Here is a 16,119-nt window from a genome sequence, read left to right on the forward strand (position 1 = left end):
ATACTTCAGGCCCCTATGGAGCTGCTGCCTGATCCAGCCACATGTCTTTAACTGGGTAAATCACAGACAGAGTTATGGACAATTTTTCATATCCTTCCTTCTTCCATCTTATCCAATGTGATGCCATGACTCTCTGGCTAGTAAATAAGACTTCATTTGTTGCACTGGACTGTTGTGTGCCTAGGATAATTTCCATTTCCACTGAAGTCTTAGCACCTACAAAGAATGTTCTTCCTCCCAAACAACCTGTAAAAACACATTTACATAATGCTGTTCTTGATCATCCTTTCAAAGAGAATTGCTTTGTTTCTGTATTATTTTCTTTTTGTTTCTCTTAAACTATTAGGTGATCAGTGGAAGTCACAGAGATAAAGCAAAGAGCAGAAGGGAGATATGCTTCTTATATCCCTAGAGGAAGAGTTGATCTGTCAAATACTTGTTAGTGTTAAGGTTATCAACAACTGATAAACCCATCTTGGCACAGTGTGAAGCATCTTAGGTTTCAGACAGATTTTTTTCAGTGTAAATGAAAAATAATTTGCCATATTTGTTATCCAACTAATTGATATATAAGATACAAAGTCTCACTGTGCTGTTCAGGTTGCTGGATTCAGTCAATTCTTCTGGCTCAGTCTCCTGAGCTGCTAAGACTGCAAACATCAACCATCACAATGGGTTTTGTCCAAGTACTCTGAATGCCAGCATAAATATTACACCCAATCAAACTCTTCCAGTGAGATAAGACAGATAGCAATTTTGGTGGAATTTTTGTTGAGTTCTGGTAAGATAACAAGGATTTGCATGAAAGGAGTTAGCTTCCTTTGTCTTTATGTTTCCCACATGGTTAAACATGCAATATAGCTTACTTTAGCCTGGAGAATCAGTTCTTCAGGTGAAGTGAATAATTTACACACTCATAGATACAATCTGATTTATGATAAAATGACTCTGCAACTGATGTTCTTTGTTGTTCCATTACAGCCTTCAGAAATCCCAATTCTGGGCCCGTGAAATAGCTCACACGGTAAAGACACTTGCTGCAAAACCTGAGACCTGGACTCAATATCTAGGACTCATGTGGAGAAGAAAAGAACTGACTCCTAACATGTAACTGGTACTGGGGTAAGTGTACCCCAAAACTTAATAAATACATATATGCATATACACACTGTCTTAGGGTTTCTACTGATGTGTAAAAACACCATGACCAAAATGCAAGTTAGGGAGGAAAGGGTTTATTTAGCTTATACTTCCAATTTGCTGTTCACATTGAAGGAAGCAAGGACAGGAACTCAAATAGGCCAGGATCCTGAGGGCAGGAGCTGATACAGAGGCCATATAGGGGCGGTGCTTGCTCAATTGCTCAGCTTGCTATTTTATAGAACCCAAGACCCCCAACACAAGGATGGCATCGCCTACCCTGTGCTGAGCCCTTTCCCATTGATCACTAACTGAGAAATTGTCTTACACCTGGATCTCATAAAGGTATTGTTGTGGGAGATATTTGAAAATGGTGTTTTTCTTGGACCGACTATCTAAGCGGCAGTGGCTCTGCTTAGCTATGCCGCTATGCCACCATGTTCTGCGGCCACATTCTCCTTACCCCTCCCACCTTAGCTCCTCTCAACTTTCGGGAAAAATATCCTGCTACATGGCATTTTCTCAACTCAGGCTCCTTTCTCTCTGATGATGTGGGATAATGTCAAGTTCACACACACACACACACACACACACGTGACTATATTTTCCAGTTCCGAGTGTTAAACATTTGTTCATTTTGAGGAGGAATAAAATGTTTAGTAAAAATAATAAACTATATTAGAAATATGTCATCTATGATACATAGGATAATATGGTATGTTTCAATTGTCATCTGCTGTTATCCTCCAGTGGTAATAACTTTAAGTAGTGTGATCAATGGAATTGATCAGCTCTGAACTGGAATCCTATACTTAAGAGACCTGGAGATTAATCATTTCTAGCACTAGTTCTTACCTCCGTCCTGCTTTCTGCCATGTCTTTAAGTCTAAGAATTTTTGCAGCTGTGAATTTTGAAGTCTAAGAATTTTAAACTTCATGTGCGTGTTGCTAAATGCAATAGTGATGATTCACACTCCAATTTTCTGTCTGAAAAGCAAGTATCCCGTATCTGTAGCTTGTTCTGGGTATCGCCTTATCATTCATGCTGTGGATTCTATGGAGGCTTTAAGATATATCTTGATGGAAAGAGTCACTTTTAGCTTGGAATACAAGTTGAAAATGGATTCCCTAAAGTGCAGGATGTGGAGGTCATGGCTCATATTGTGTGACCCCTATTAACTGTTCCCTGGGTTGCAGGACTCTGGAGGAACACTTTCTTCACCCCTGTTGAGGGCCACAGGGAAAACACTGTAAAGGAAAGGCACTAGGGAGAATTCAAAGCCATCTTCCAGAGTAAGTGCTACAATTCAGTTTTCAGCTTCACTGCTCCTAAGTACATCATCAAAGTGACATTACTGATTGAGGTGGGTAGTCTGACTGCTGTTTCACCACCAGAGAGCTTTCTTTTTTGACTTACCTGAAAACTTTGATAATATCTCAGTATTGCATCCTTTTTACCTAGAAAACTGGCCCACATTACCTTTGTTCTTTGGTTAAGTGGCTCTGGTTGGCCAAAAAATATCTCCTAGGTTTTTCATATAAACATGGCCTAATCTTCTCTAAGGAGGTTTATCTCAGTTACCAAATGCCAAAGCAAGGCATGGTTTGCTTGATGCTCTAATGTGGGCCTAATATTTTGAGATAAGTTGATAATATAACTTGTTTATTTGCTATCATAACATAAAGCACTTGGGGAAATAAACTTTTATCTTTCACTGTTAGGTCACCAGGACTCAGATTGGTTTCTGGTACAGAGCAAGTGCGTAATGTCTTTCTATTATTCAGTAGGTAGATAAATATATTGTTCTGTATTATGTGTATTATATATACACAAAGGTATACAATTATTAAATTTTATAAATATTCCAAAGCACTCTACTACAATCAGATTATTTAGTGTTGAAACAGATTTGATCAACTTATTTATTTAACTCAGAAGTGGAAAGGAAAAGAAAGTGATTTGGAGTCATACACTACCATGGCACAATGCATGGCTTGCCTCTAGTGATGTTGTTATGAGAAATATAGGACTGCCAGTTAAATAAATATAGAACACATACAATTATACACACAGTCCAGAAACTTTGTTACAGTCCTAAGTGATGTTCTTATTTTATATTTACCATATTATATTTATTATATAGCTATGCATTTGCTGCATCATTTCTTGTTTTTAACAGTATACACTCTGATTATGAAAATACTTTACTGAAAACAAAGAGTGTTGTGCTTCTCTGGGAATGACCTCATGCATATCATGTTACCACATCTACTGAATGTATCAAAAATCCATGCAGTTACTGATGTACACTGTGTGAGGTTGTGTCAGAATGCCCATTTTTTGGCCTAATGATGCAGTTTTCAAAACAATCTCATTACTAAACAATACATAAGTGCACTCCAAATACATCAATTAGTAATTAAAAATAGAACACCTATTGTTCTATGCATCATTTACACATTGATGAATAAAAATCTACATTAGTTCAGTGTAAGTCAGTCTTGCTTAAATTTAATGAAGAAATCGAGGCTTGGAGATCATATGTATGTTCTCCAACATAATATCTTTTATATGGATAAAGAGGGGATTTAATTATATCTGGTGTTTACTCAGAGGCTTTTAAAGTTTTTGCTTTTCTCTCTGGATTTGATTTCAGGCCTGTTAGCACAACTTGATTGATAATCAGATGTTCCTTCAGCTTTCGATTCCATTGTGTGTAAAGCAGAACAGAAAGTGAATCCACCCTATAGTTTCTGGGGAAGACTAATAAGTTACAGAGAAGGCTTTTAGAGCTGATTCTTGTCATATAGAAAATGCTCAATAAACTTGAGCAGTCATTATTAGTATAATAAATTGAAGAACTTTCTGTGGTTCCATTCATTTACTTATTCATTCCACAAGTAGTAGATGTTGAGTTCTCAAAAAAGATCTGACACATCGTAAATGTAAACAAATGCCAACTGTCAAAAGTTTTGGCTTGTGAGTGAAAAGTTCTGAATTTCTTAAAGAAAGTATTCTATATTTCTTAATATTTCAGAAAAACTTTTAGTCAGCAAGAAGAAAATAAATATGGTAAATTTGGTTGGGGTTATATAAAATTGATATTTGTGATGACATATTTCATAAAATTATAATTGATATATTTGAATGAATATTGATGGAGTTGATTGATTAAAATATACCAACAATTCTGAATAACTTCCCTTTTGGCAATTTCTGTTTAAAGGTCAACGGTATTATGGTTCAACTGTACCTTGGAACTCCATGCTGAAATTATACACTTTGTGATTCTTCCACCAACAGTGATTACCATCTGTCATTTTATATTGTAATCTAACTATGTACTTAAAATACTAAATTTTATTAAAGCTTAAATACCCCTTTATCAGTCTGATTCAATTCTAAAGTATCACAGCTGCTAAATTATCTATTATTAAGGTGGACTTGTCATACTTTGACAATTTAGGTGAAGAATAAAATGAAGGTAGAATTAATGGACATAAGTTACAGACGTGATAAAAATCAAGTGTCTACATTTCAACAGTTTTACAAGATTTCCCAGTAATTTAGTTTCTAATTCTCCTCCTATATTATCTACGTTTTAGACATCTGCTAAGAAATCAAATATTTATAGAACTAAACTAATGGTGACAAAGCACAATGTTTAATTTATTTTAAAGATAATCACTGGTTCCTTTGAATACATACAGTGAGGATTATATTTATACATAGCCCAAAGGGGTTGCCAATCATTAAAAAAAAAGTCAAACTCAAAACTACTTAGGAAAAAACCCTATGAGTCTATCCATATTAATTGCAAATCTTGATATATTGCTAATTTTTAAATTGTATTATTGTTTGTCAAAATTTTTCTTTCCCTGGTTATTAAACTCCACCAGACACTTAATATCCATGTTATTCCTGAAATCATTACTGAAATTTATCCTTTGCCCATTATACTAGGTAATGACTTAATCTACTTGGAGTGTGTTGACAATATACTGTGTACTGGGTAATGTTTAAACAATAGTAATTCATCTCATATCATTTTGTGGAGGAAGATAAAAGCAATGGTAAACTGCTATCTGATGTTTGGGTTATAGAAGTGTTGGGACAGTGATCTCTTATGGGGAAGGGAACAGTGAATGAGGATTGAAGGCATCTTCAATGAGAGCATTATTTCATTAATCATATTCAGGACCTATTTATCTTCTCAAAGATACATCTTCCCAACCTCCTATTGGCACCTTCAGAGTCAAGATTTCAAAATTTTTATGTTTCCTTTTTTTTTTTTTAAGAAAAAGAGGAATTCACATCATAGCACTGATGTTTTTTAAACTTGACATTTCCTGTTACCCCACTACCACCACATACACACTTTGACACTTTGTACATCTTCCGTTTTCTAACAACCTTAAGGTGTCAGTGGGATTCTTAATGCCTACCTGCCTAGGCATTAGTAATTCAAACTAGGTTGGATACATTCTCCCTTAGAAATCTCCTTATTTGAGGATGACCCAGACACTGAAGGTTTCATCTAATGGCCCAGTTGAATAATGCAGCAGAGCTAATGGTCCTCCCCTAAATAAACTATTTGCAGTCCTCCTGTTTTAAGGTGTGTTTTATTCCATTGATGCATTTTACATAAATATATCAGATGACACATATGTACTAGTAAATTGATTTACTTAAGAGAAGCAGAGCCTGGTAGTACTTGATTTCAAAGGAAACTAATTATATATAGTTGTCTAGTCATACACAAGTAAAATCATCATATGCTGTGTGTGTATGGTTACCTCCTTCAGTCTGGGGTCCAATATCATATTCTACAGCAACATAGCAATGATTATTAATTGGCTGATTGATAAATATTATGAAAATTTACTTCCTCACTTGAAATAACATTTTACAGTTTTCAATGTATTTGATATTATGAGTTTAATACAATTTTGCATCCACTGTGTGTTCTTTTGAAGGCAAGCATTACTATCAGACTGCAAGTAACATGGAAAATTATCAACGAGCAGGTAAAGTGATGTGTGAACACTATTTTGCTTCTCCAAAGTTCTATCACCTGAATATATGTCTGTATTCAACAAGGATTTAGTATATCTTTTCTTCTACCACAGGTTAAATAGAATAGTGTCTTTCTTAAAGTTATGAATTATATATATATATATATATATATATATATATATATGAGAGTATTTAGTAAAAGTTAATTGGATTTACTCATATTTTAAAAATAAGTGTAAAATAAAATTCAAATGGATGTTACATGTTCATATGGGGAGACTTTACTGTAAGCATCCGACACCATTAAGCATTCTGTCACACAATACTGATCTCTCTCCTCCTGCAGATGCAGCTACTTGCCTATCTAGAAATTAAGCAAAACATCTGTCCTTTCCCGAAGTTGTTAGATTGCATCTCTTGAGATTCTATTTATTTCCATTCAGTAACTAGATGATGTTTAAGAGAAATGTTAAACGTAAGTAAAATATTGGTTAAAATATAAAAAAGATTGAAAATCGTTTGTATTTAAAAAGTTCCTTTTTCTAAAAGAAAAAAATAATGAAAGAAAGAAAAAGAAAGAAGGAGAAAGGGTCATTTATATTATAATCACTTTGTAATATTAGTGCTTAATTAGGATTTAAATTATGGATTACCTAGTAATCATTAAAACAATAAGTATGCAAAATCTTCAGTGGAGTGGCAAGGAGTCTACAGTCTTCCAAGCAGCAGAAAGCAGCCTTGATTCTCATGGGAACGAATGGGATTTTGCACTGTTTTCACAGCTGGCATTTGCTAATAGATTATTCCCAAGCTCCTCAACTGTGTGTGGTGAATACAATCGCAGGCTTTCTGAGCTGTGGCTGATACAAAGCATATCTATTTGTCATTCTTCAAGTAGCGCTGGCCCTGAGCATGAGGTTGGTATAAATACATCTTCATCTTTCTGCTTGCACACTAACCATCCATTCTCAATCAATTCCAAGGCACAGTACAATTTGAACACATAATAGAAAGTTATTCCACTATAACAGCCTTAGCAGTTCAGTGAGTTGGACATAACATGTGTGGTATTTCTTCAGAACTTAATATTTCATTCTTTCAGGGCTAATTGGGCAAAAGTTCTTGGAGTTCTCTCTGTGTTGGTGATAGAAGAAAAAAATGGAAATAATTTAACCTCTTTCCCAGGAAAATTAACTTGGTTACAGTTTAATTTTCCAGTGATCAAATTGAAATACATTTGAATTAACAGCCATAGAATATTTTTCAACCTTACTGTAGTGTGAAACATTTCCCCCTAGTTTTAACAAGGGCTTGATTTTTAATTTTCAACTGCTTAGTTGTAAGATTTTTATCAAATCTTTTAAATAATAATACTTAATTATTTTAATTAACCATTAACTTTACAAATGTTTGTTGAATGGTAATTATGAATATGTTATTATAGTGCCTAAAAACCAATCTATTCATCACTGAGATTCCGTAAACAAGTGGTTGAGCATGTGTTCTCCCCACCCCCAAAGAACCACTAATGAGGAAGAACACTGATGTTCCATTCTCCTTTTATGAAAAATTTCTGTTAGAAGATACTACCTATAAACTTAATGAACATGCTGACATTAAAGAAATTGACAAGTCAAAAGGGTCCAGTATTTGAAGATCATTACCACTTTAAACAAGGTGGCAATTGTAGGCAATACTACCTAATGGCACTTTGCAAGGATATGTGTCTTTAACTGGAGAGATAATGAAGACCATCATGTAACACTTGTGTGACACAGTCACAGGCACATAGTGGCCAACAGTTACTATTCAAGATAAATGAGTTGGAAAGGAGTAATCATATCTACCATGGTACTATAACCTTCTGTTAACAGACACAGGTTAAGTAATGGAAAGGAAATGGTTGTAAAACCAATTCCTAAGTTTCCCTTGTGAGTAAGCTAAGACAGAACAGATGACAGCCACATAGAGAGGAAACAATCTCAACATGCTTCTTAAGAAATTCTTGGTGGAAAATGATGATGGTGTAATGTTGAGACATTGTAAATTTGAAACAGTTTAGGAATATTCAACATAGATATCAAAGTAATTCTATCATCTATCTATCTATCTATCTATCTATCTATCTATCTATCTATCTATTGAGATTAGATAGAGATGTGGAAGGGGATGGAGATGGGGATGGAGAAAAAGACAGATAGGTATACTCTGGGAGTACTTTATGGCATGAGTAGGGGAAAAGAGATCTCACGAGCAGTGCAAAGAAGCAGCCAGATAAACAGAGTTAGTAGTAACTAAAGTAATGTAGTAATAAAATAACATTAACATGTGTGATAAAGACATACTGTTTTGAATTTTGAAGAAGTTAGATTCATTGAGTGCTTACCACATCAACTTCCTACTGACTAAGATAATTCACTTTACAAATCAGCTTCCATATGGAATGATCATTTGTAGTTTCCCATTTTACATGGAAAGTGTATACTTGCAGTTACATTTGCTGACTTAGACACTTTTCTTAGCACTGTTTGCGGAGTAATTTAATCCTCACTATCAAAAGATAGAAGGTGCTATTATTATGCTCCCTTTTTAGTTTCAAGACAATGGAGACATAAAGTGTGCACAGTGAGTAATTTAGAAGGCAGTGAGGCCTCATATTTCCAATACTAATGTCCTGCGTTGCTCTTTTACAGGAAATGGTCAGAGGAGAACGTGATATTACTTGTGCAGAAAGGGATGTAAATGTGGTGTAAAACAGACTTTTATGGAGGGAGGTAGCAATTCCATGCATGTGCTATTGAAAGATTGATGGAGAGGCAAAAGTGAAGAATACCTTCAAGCACGAACAGACAATGCTGGCAGATTAGGAGGCACACTGTTATGTAGGTTGAAAGAAAGGGCTATGTTTTCTTCCTTCCTTCCTTCCTTCCTTCCTTCCTTCCTTCCTTCCTTCCTTCCTTCCTTCCTTCTTTTCTTTCTTTCTTTTTTCTTTTTTTTGATTTTTTTTCATTTGTTTCAGAATAAAATACACTGTTATGAAGACTCCAAAAGAAACAGAAAACGTGATACAAAACAGGGTTTGATGATGAAGCAAAGGTCTTCAAGAAGGTCAGGGGAATTAGTATTTATACTTGAAGTCATCGTACTGAACAAGTTTAAAGGCAAACACACAACACCAAATAAAAGTTCTCCATCTGCTCAGAAAGGAAAGAAAATGTACAGATTACTAAGAAATAATTTGTTTAAATGGGAATTTTCTCTTGACTAAGATACATACACAAATGTGGTGACACATTACTCACTGGGCTCTGGTGTCGGATTCCTACTAAGGATCTAGTCCTGAGTCAAGGCTGGCTCTGTGTGTGATAGTGTTATCCAGATGGTTAAGGTGATGCTAAAGCAGAATATTTGTCTAAACCTACAACAGGATAAGACTGTATTATCTAATTTCATTTCAACTACCTTAAAAACCATGGGATGGATGGCCTAAATTCAGTAAGTTTCTTCCAAATGCCTAACCTAACAGTTCTTAGTCCACCAGAAGAAACTATTCAGAGTGCAACAATGTCTCATCTCTATGGAGTATCAGTATGAAGGCAATTGAAATTCTGTGTTAACTTTTTCTAGCTACATAATTTTTATCAAATACACAGGAAATGTAATAAAATTAAATGTATAAATTATATATGTATATTTTTCATTTTTCCATTATTTCCAGAGTTATCAATAACTTTCTTCACAGCCCTTTTAGGCAAGGTGATAATATAATTATCCAGTGACTGAATTCCAATTGTCTAAATCTAGGTCTATAATGTAATGCAGTTGAAGATTTTTCTTTTATCTAAATTCTAATATAGTCCAGGCTTTTTAGAGAGTTCATTTAAAATTTTAAGACTTACTCTTGCCCAGAAGTGGTAGCATTTGTCTTTACTTAATTAAATGACAATTGGAAATTATATTATTATTTTACAGACACTGGGCACAGCTTTGTAAAATTACAAGGAGTCAATATTATAAAAATGGACTAACAACCTAAATATATATATATATATATATATATATATATATATATATATATATATATATAAAACTGGTTTTTTTATTACATATATTTTAAACACAGTAGCTTTTCACTAATTGTGCCCCAGTCAGTCCTATACACATGAACTCCACATATGGATGTTAGATGGGGTAGTGTTCTCTGAAGCTGTTTAGAGGTTCAAACGTTTTGACCTGTGGCCAGTATAATTTCCTTGATGTTTCTGTTCTTTAGAAAATAATTTGCTGGAGTAAACTTGCAATAAGAATTTCTAATAGGTAAAAATATTCTCTTCACAAAATTCACTGAATTAATTGCTGACTTTCTACAGAAACTCTTAACTTGGATAGATGAGTCATTCTTATGTAGAGCAATATCTTAATTATATTTAATATTTTCAACATACGTTTGTGAGAATTATTTTATTAACAATCAATATTAATTGTTTTATTAATGATATATAAATAACAATGATGTTTTAATTGAGAAAGACTTGCAAATGACTGGACTGTGTTTCCAAATCACTCACTAAATTAATGAATTATATTGACATCCTACTAATATGAACTCCTCACATTGGATTGTTCTTGTACTTTTAAATTTTTTTAATTTTATTCCACAAGATGGCAAGTTATTTTTAAGCAACACACAGAAAATTTTTTAAAAACTCAAAGCAATAAAAATTTTATAATTTGATAAATAATATTCAATATTATGATATTGATTTTGGCATAAATCCATATAATAAATATAAATTTAAATTCTTAATAATTGTGGTACAAATACACTAAATAATAAATAGATACCGAAGAAATATGCTGCTTTTGTCAAACTGTTCATATACATTTGGTTCTTTCAAATACAGTTTCTTAGTTTCTTCTGAGTCTCTTTCCTTCAAGGTACTGGAAGCTTCACTCACTTTGTAATGCAAACAAAATCTCTGACTAAGAAAATGTCAGCTAACTGCCCCAATGTAATGAGACAATTTTGAAGTTTATCATTAAATCAGTATTAAACATCACAAAAAAGTCAGTGAAGTCCTAAGGCATAGGGCTTTTATACGGCTTATCATTGAAATTTCTTCTGTAATAAAACTGTGCTTGCTTTATTTTCTCAGTTATCCTGATGCCCACTTACTAGAAGATGGGAGAGAAAGAACATGATAGCAACAATCACACTGTTTGCATTCAGTTTGCCTCCAGTTAACTCTCAGACACAGTGCGCTTATCCTGCTGTCAAACTTATCTCACGCTACTGTATAGCCCACTTGTCTCTTGAATAGTTTGTATTCAGTGCTCTGCCACGTGTCTGTAGATGCTAAACAATTGCCTTAACCTCCTTTGATGGCTGCCAGGCCATTCTCTTTCTTATCTCTTCTTCTGTAGCTGAAGGAAAGTCTTATCACTTATCTCTTCAGATACTCCACTCAGGTCCGTTTCTTAACCTTTCATTATACCTCAGGCACCATGAAGTTTTATTTTTACAACAGCTTCAGATTAGCATTAAGGCAGTACTTTTTCTCCAGCAGTCTCTCCAGCATGTTTTTTTAAGAAAAAATTATCTACACCTTTTGAATTGACATTCCTTTTACTCTTTACTGCCCTAAATGCAAGTGCCTCCCTCATTTTTTTGAGTGAACAATGCAATGTTCAAGAGAAATAGCAGTATTTAATAATTATAAACAATAAGATATATTTCTGTAATGATAAACATCATAAAGGCAAAGCACTACTGTGTCTACTTAACTCATTTAAATGTTTTCTGTGAAGAACTGAAAAACTTATTTCAGATTCTAACTCAGTTCTCTAAGACAAATAGTTTTACAAAGAACTCCCGACTAATAAAATTGTAAATAAGAACATATTTGAAGTATAAGAGTTACGATTAAGTGACATACTCCATAAAATGAATCAATATAACTCATAGTTACCACTTATAGAGACCAGCTTTGTGCCAAGACTTCTAAGGGCCCCACGTCATCTCCTTTAATCTTCAGGAACCATTGTTTAAGACTACTCTGAGTGTACCCTCTGTCACTAGGTATGATTTAAGTGTTAACACATTTTCTACAACCCCCAAGAAGTATTTCTTTCTCACATGGGACACATTGGGACTAATCTGTTTAGGCTTGGACAGCTGTCTGGCAGAATCACAATTGAGGCCAGATATTACCCACTACCCCAATTCAACCCCATGACTTTGCTCAATAATTATCATCCTCAACTCTCAGAAAGTATCCCATTGCATGTGTGTAGACGATACTTTTTGGGACTGAAATAAAAACCTTTAATAGAAAAAAAAAAGTTAAGTCATCCTCCTTGAATAGCTACATAAATTTATGTATCAAATTTATTATTTAATGAAAATAATATTTAAATAAAAATAAATAGAATATATGAAATGGAATATAAAATATCAAGTGTATACAGTACGTGAAAGAGAAAAGAGACAGAGAGACAAGTAGAAAGAGAGAAGTGAGAGGTACAGGAAAGTGAGTTGGGAGGAGATTAATAAGCCCTCTAGAGGGAATACAAAATGTGGAATTGATCCATCATTTCTGAAAATAAAAATAAAATTAAAAATCTCAGACAAATAAACGAGCAACAATTGATTCTGAGAATCAGTGATGCCATCGTTATAAAATGTAATCAATCTATTATTTTGTTTGAGATATTTTCCCAATTAGAACTGGGTATCTGAGAGTTCCTTTCATCCAGCAAAGCTTGTTTCTACACTTATCAATGATGGATGGGAGATTTCACTTATAGATGGCTGGGTTTTCTGATGGTAAATTGAAGTAGCATCCTAAATTTTCACTACTTTAAGCTGCGGAGGATCAATGCCACTCTAAATCAACTATGTTATGACTGAATGTCTAAAAAATAAAATTCGCCACCCTGAAAACTAGGTCTTAAGTGACCCAATTCACTTTCTTCCCTTATTGGACTCTTTACCCAATTTAGAAACCTAAATTAAGGCAAATAAACACTTAATATTGGAGCAATTTTTTATACTGTGGACTCTTAGGATAAGAGGTCAGACGTATTCTTGGATCCACAGTTAATTATGCAAACTATATTACTTTTGCTGATTTCTTGAGCACTTTGTCGAGTGACTGGAGCTCTATTGAGTCACTATATTTCCTATCCAAAAATTGGTTTGCTTGGTCTGTATATTTTTTGAAGTTGAAATTCTGTAAGAGTACCGCATCTACTTTTATAACCCTGGTGGTTGCGGAATGGTGGTGAAAGCTGATGGCTCCCTTGGAGTTTGTGTGTGTGGAACATCCATATCCTGTTTTACATGCTGATGTATTTTCAAAATATGCAATAATTCCTCATTTTCTTCACTAATATCTAGTTATAAAATTTTTATAAGTCTTGAATTTAAAAACTAGTCTCAAAGTATGTGTTTTGATCATTTTTCTGTGTCATGGATCACAGACACCAAACTCTAACACTATTGCTGATGGCAAGAAGTGGTTGCTGACAAGAGCATGGTATAGCTGTCTCCTGAGAGGCTCTGCCAGAGCCTGACCAATACAGATGTGGATACACATAGCCAACTGTCAGGCTAAGCTGCAGGACCCTTAAGGAAGAGTTAGGGGAAAGACTGAAGGAACTGAAGGGAATTGCAAACCCATAGGAAGAACAACAGGATCAACTAACCGGATTCCCCAGAGATCCCAGGGACTAAACCACCAACCAAAGAGTATATGTGGATGGGTCAATGACTCCAGCTACATATGTAGCAGAGGATGGCCTTATCTGGCATCAATGGGAGGGGAGGCCCATAGTCTTGTGGAGGTTCCATGTCCCAGAGAAGGGGGGATGCTAGATGGGTGAGGCAGGAGTGGGCGCGCGCCCCCGGGGGGGGGAGCACCTTCATAGAGGCAAAGAGGAAGGGGGAAGGGATGGGAGGTTTGTGGAGGGGAGACTGGGAAGGAGGACTACATTTGAAATGTAAATAAATAAAATAACGAATAAAAATCTTCTCTTTATTTTTGTATGGCTTCAGCAAAGTCTATTCCAATAGTTATTTTATTTTGCTTTTCTCAGTGACTCTTTTTAACGAGGGCTATCCTTAATGGCTCTCTCTGAGCAAATCTCTCGGGTCAAATGGCTTTAACATGAAAATTTTTCCATGTTGTTCTTTTCCTGAGATAGGGTCTCAATATATAGTTCTGGCTATTCTGAAGCTCATAATGTAGACCAGACTGCTCTCAGAAATTCAGAGAGCTCCCTACTTCTGCCTCCCAAGCCCTGGATTAAGAGTGTGTGCCACTATATCTGGTTTGAGAGAAATATTTTAAAAATTTAATTATTTTTTCATATCAAAATCAACAAATAGCCCAATTTCTGTTTCTCCTTGAATGCCTTAAGCAAGGCTTCAAGATTAACCTGATACCCAGCTGCCTGTCATGCTAGCAGGAATTCTCCCCCACCCCCCTGCTCATGTATTACACTGTCATTGTCGCTCTTTCAGACAGTTTTCAACACACTTCTGCATCACTGTCAATGCAAACTTAAATGTCTCCAGTGGCCATGCGTGGCCGTGCCCTCCGTGATTGGCTCTTTGTTATTTTCCGTCATGAGTATCTCATTAATCAACCAAGGTCAAATCATATCAACTGAGCTGTAAATTTAAGAAAAAGTTACATTTTCCTCTCAAATTTTTTGTTGCATCCTCCAAAGGGAGGTAATTTCTGCTAGTCCTTCATTCTTACCTATTCAGTTCAAGACCTAGAGCAAACATGCTTTTCTGAAAGCACAGCTATCTCACTCCTATCTTGGTGATCCGTCACCTTGAACTCATTCTTTAGGAGGATGTGGCTAACACACGATCTTCCTTAAGTAAACTATTAATGTCCCATAATTAACTCTGCCTTGGTCTGTACTCGTCAGTCTTAAGAACATCCCATTACTTTCATTTGTCATCAGAATTTACTGGGTCAAGCTTTGCGTGTTTAGTGTTTCAGTGATTTTCTTTTTTAGGAAAAACTCATAAATAATATATTTGTGTATATTAAAAATGAGACATATCCAAAATGTCATAATTCCTCACTTACAGACTCCATAACAAAATATGTATCTTTAAAATTCAGTATTCTGAAACACTTTTATTTTTAAACAACAGATTCCATTTGAGGAGAGATTAGAAATAAGTTGCAATTCAAGCAGAGATTCAGCACTGAGATGGGTAAGTTTTTAAAACCCCATGGTGTTTTTCAGGTACGTCCGTGTGGCTAACCGACACCACAATGGAGAATGGACCGAATGTACTCAACCTACAGAGCCCCCAAGAAAGCCGGTATTATCTGGGATCGTCTGTCTCTTAGTAAAAGACACGGCTTTCTTAGTCTTCAGGTGCCTTCAGCTAACAAACCATTCGCTTCTCTTCATAAGGGGCATGCTCCTTTAGAAGGGCCCAACGACTTCTGATTATATTGTTCAACAAGCTGGAAGCGGGGTTCTGCCTAATTTTCCTTAGCTTTTTTCTTAGGTGCCTGCAGGGAAGAAGCTAACTGCTACTTCTTTTGTTTCCGCTGGCCTATCTAGGGCTTTGGCTTCCTAGAAGGAAGGGACTTCACTTTGCTTTTGTCCCGCAGCCTAATTTTGGGGCCTCGGTGTGAAGGGAATGCCAGGACATTTCTTCTCTTTTTCCCATCAGGCAGCTCCACCGGCTCCATTTCAGCTTTGATCTGGAACCTCTCCATAAGTTGGAGCTGACCTTCTGGTTGCTTCTGCTCTCCAGGCGCCTTACTTTGATCCTGTGTGGTGCTCTGAACTGCTTTCTGTTGCTTGTCTTTTCCAAGTTCGTTTTGCTCCTTTTGGGGCTTACTGGTTACAGGCTCGGATGTCATTTTTTCTTTCTTTCTTTCTTTCTTTCTTTCTTTCTTTCTTTCTTTCTTTCTTTCTTTCTT

General features: G+C 35.3%; 1 protein-coding gene and 1 pseudogene across 1 annotated transcript in view; both read right to left on the minus strand.

Annotated features, from left to right (window-relative positions):
* Ndst4 (N-deacetylase and N-sulfotransferase 4) overlaps positions 1 to 16,119 on the minus strand; it is a 319,626-nt gene that overhangs the window by 187,952 nt on the left and 115,555 nt on the right. The window lies entirely within an intron of this gene.
* LOC114614817 overlaps positions 15,569 to 16,119 on the minus strand; it is a 2,397-nt pseudogene continuing 1,846 nt past the window's right edge.

This window comes from Grammomys surdaster, unplaced genomic scaffold (assembly GCF_004785775.1).
Source record: "Grammomys surdaster isolate TR1022 unplaced genomic scaffold, NIH_TR_1.0 126531, whole genome shotgun sequence".
NCBI classification, from domain to species: domain Eukaryota; kingdom Metazoa; phylum Chordata; class Mammalia; order Rodentia; family Muridae; genus Grammomys; species Grammomys surdaster.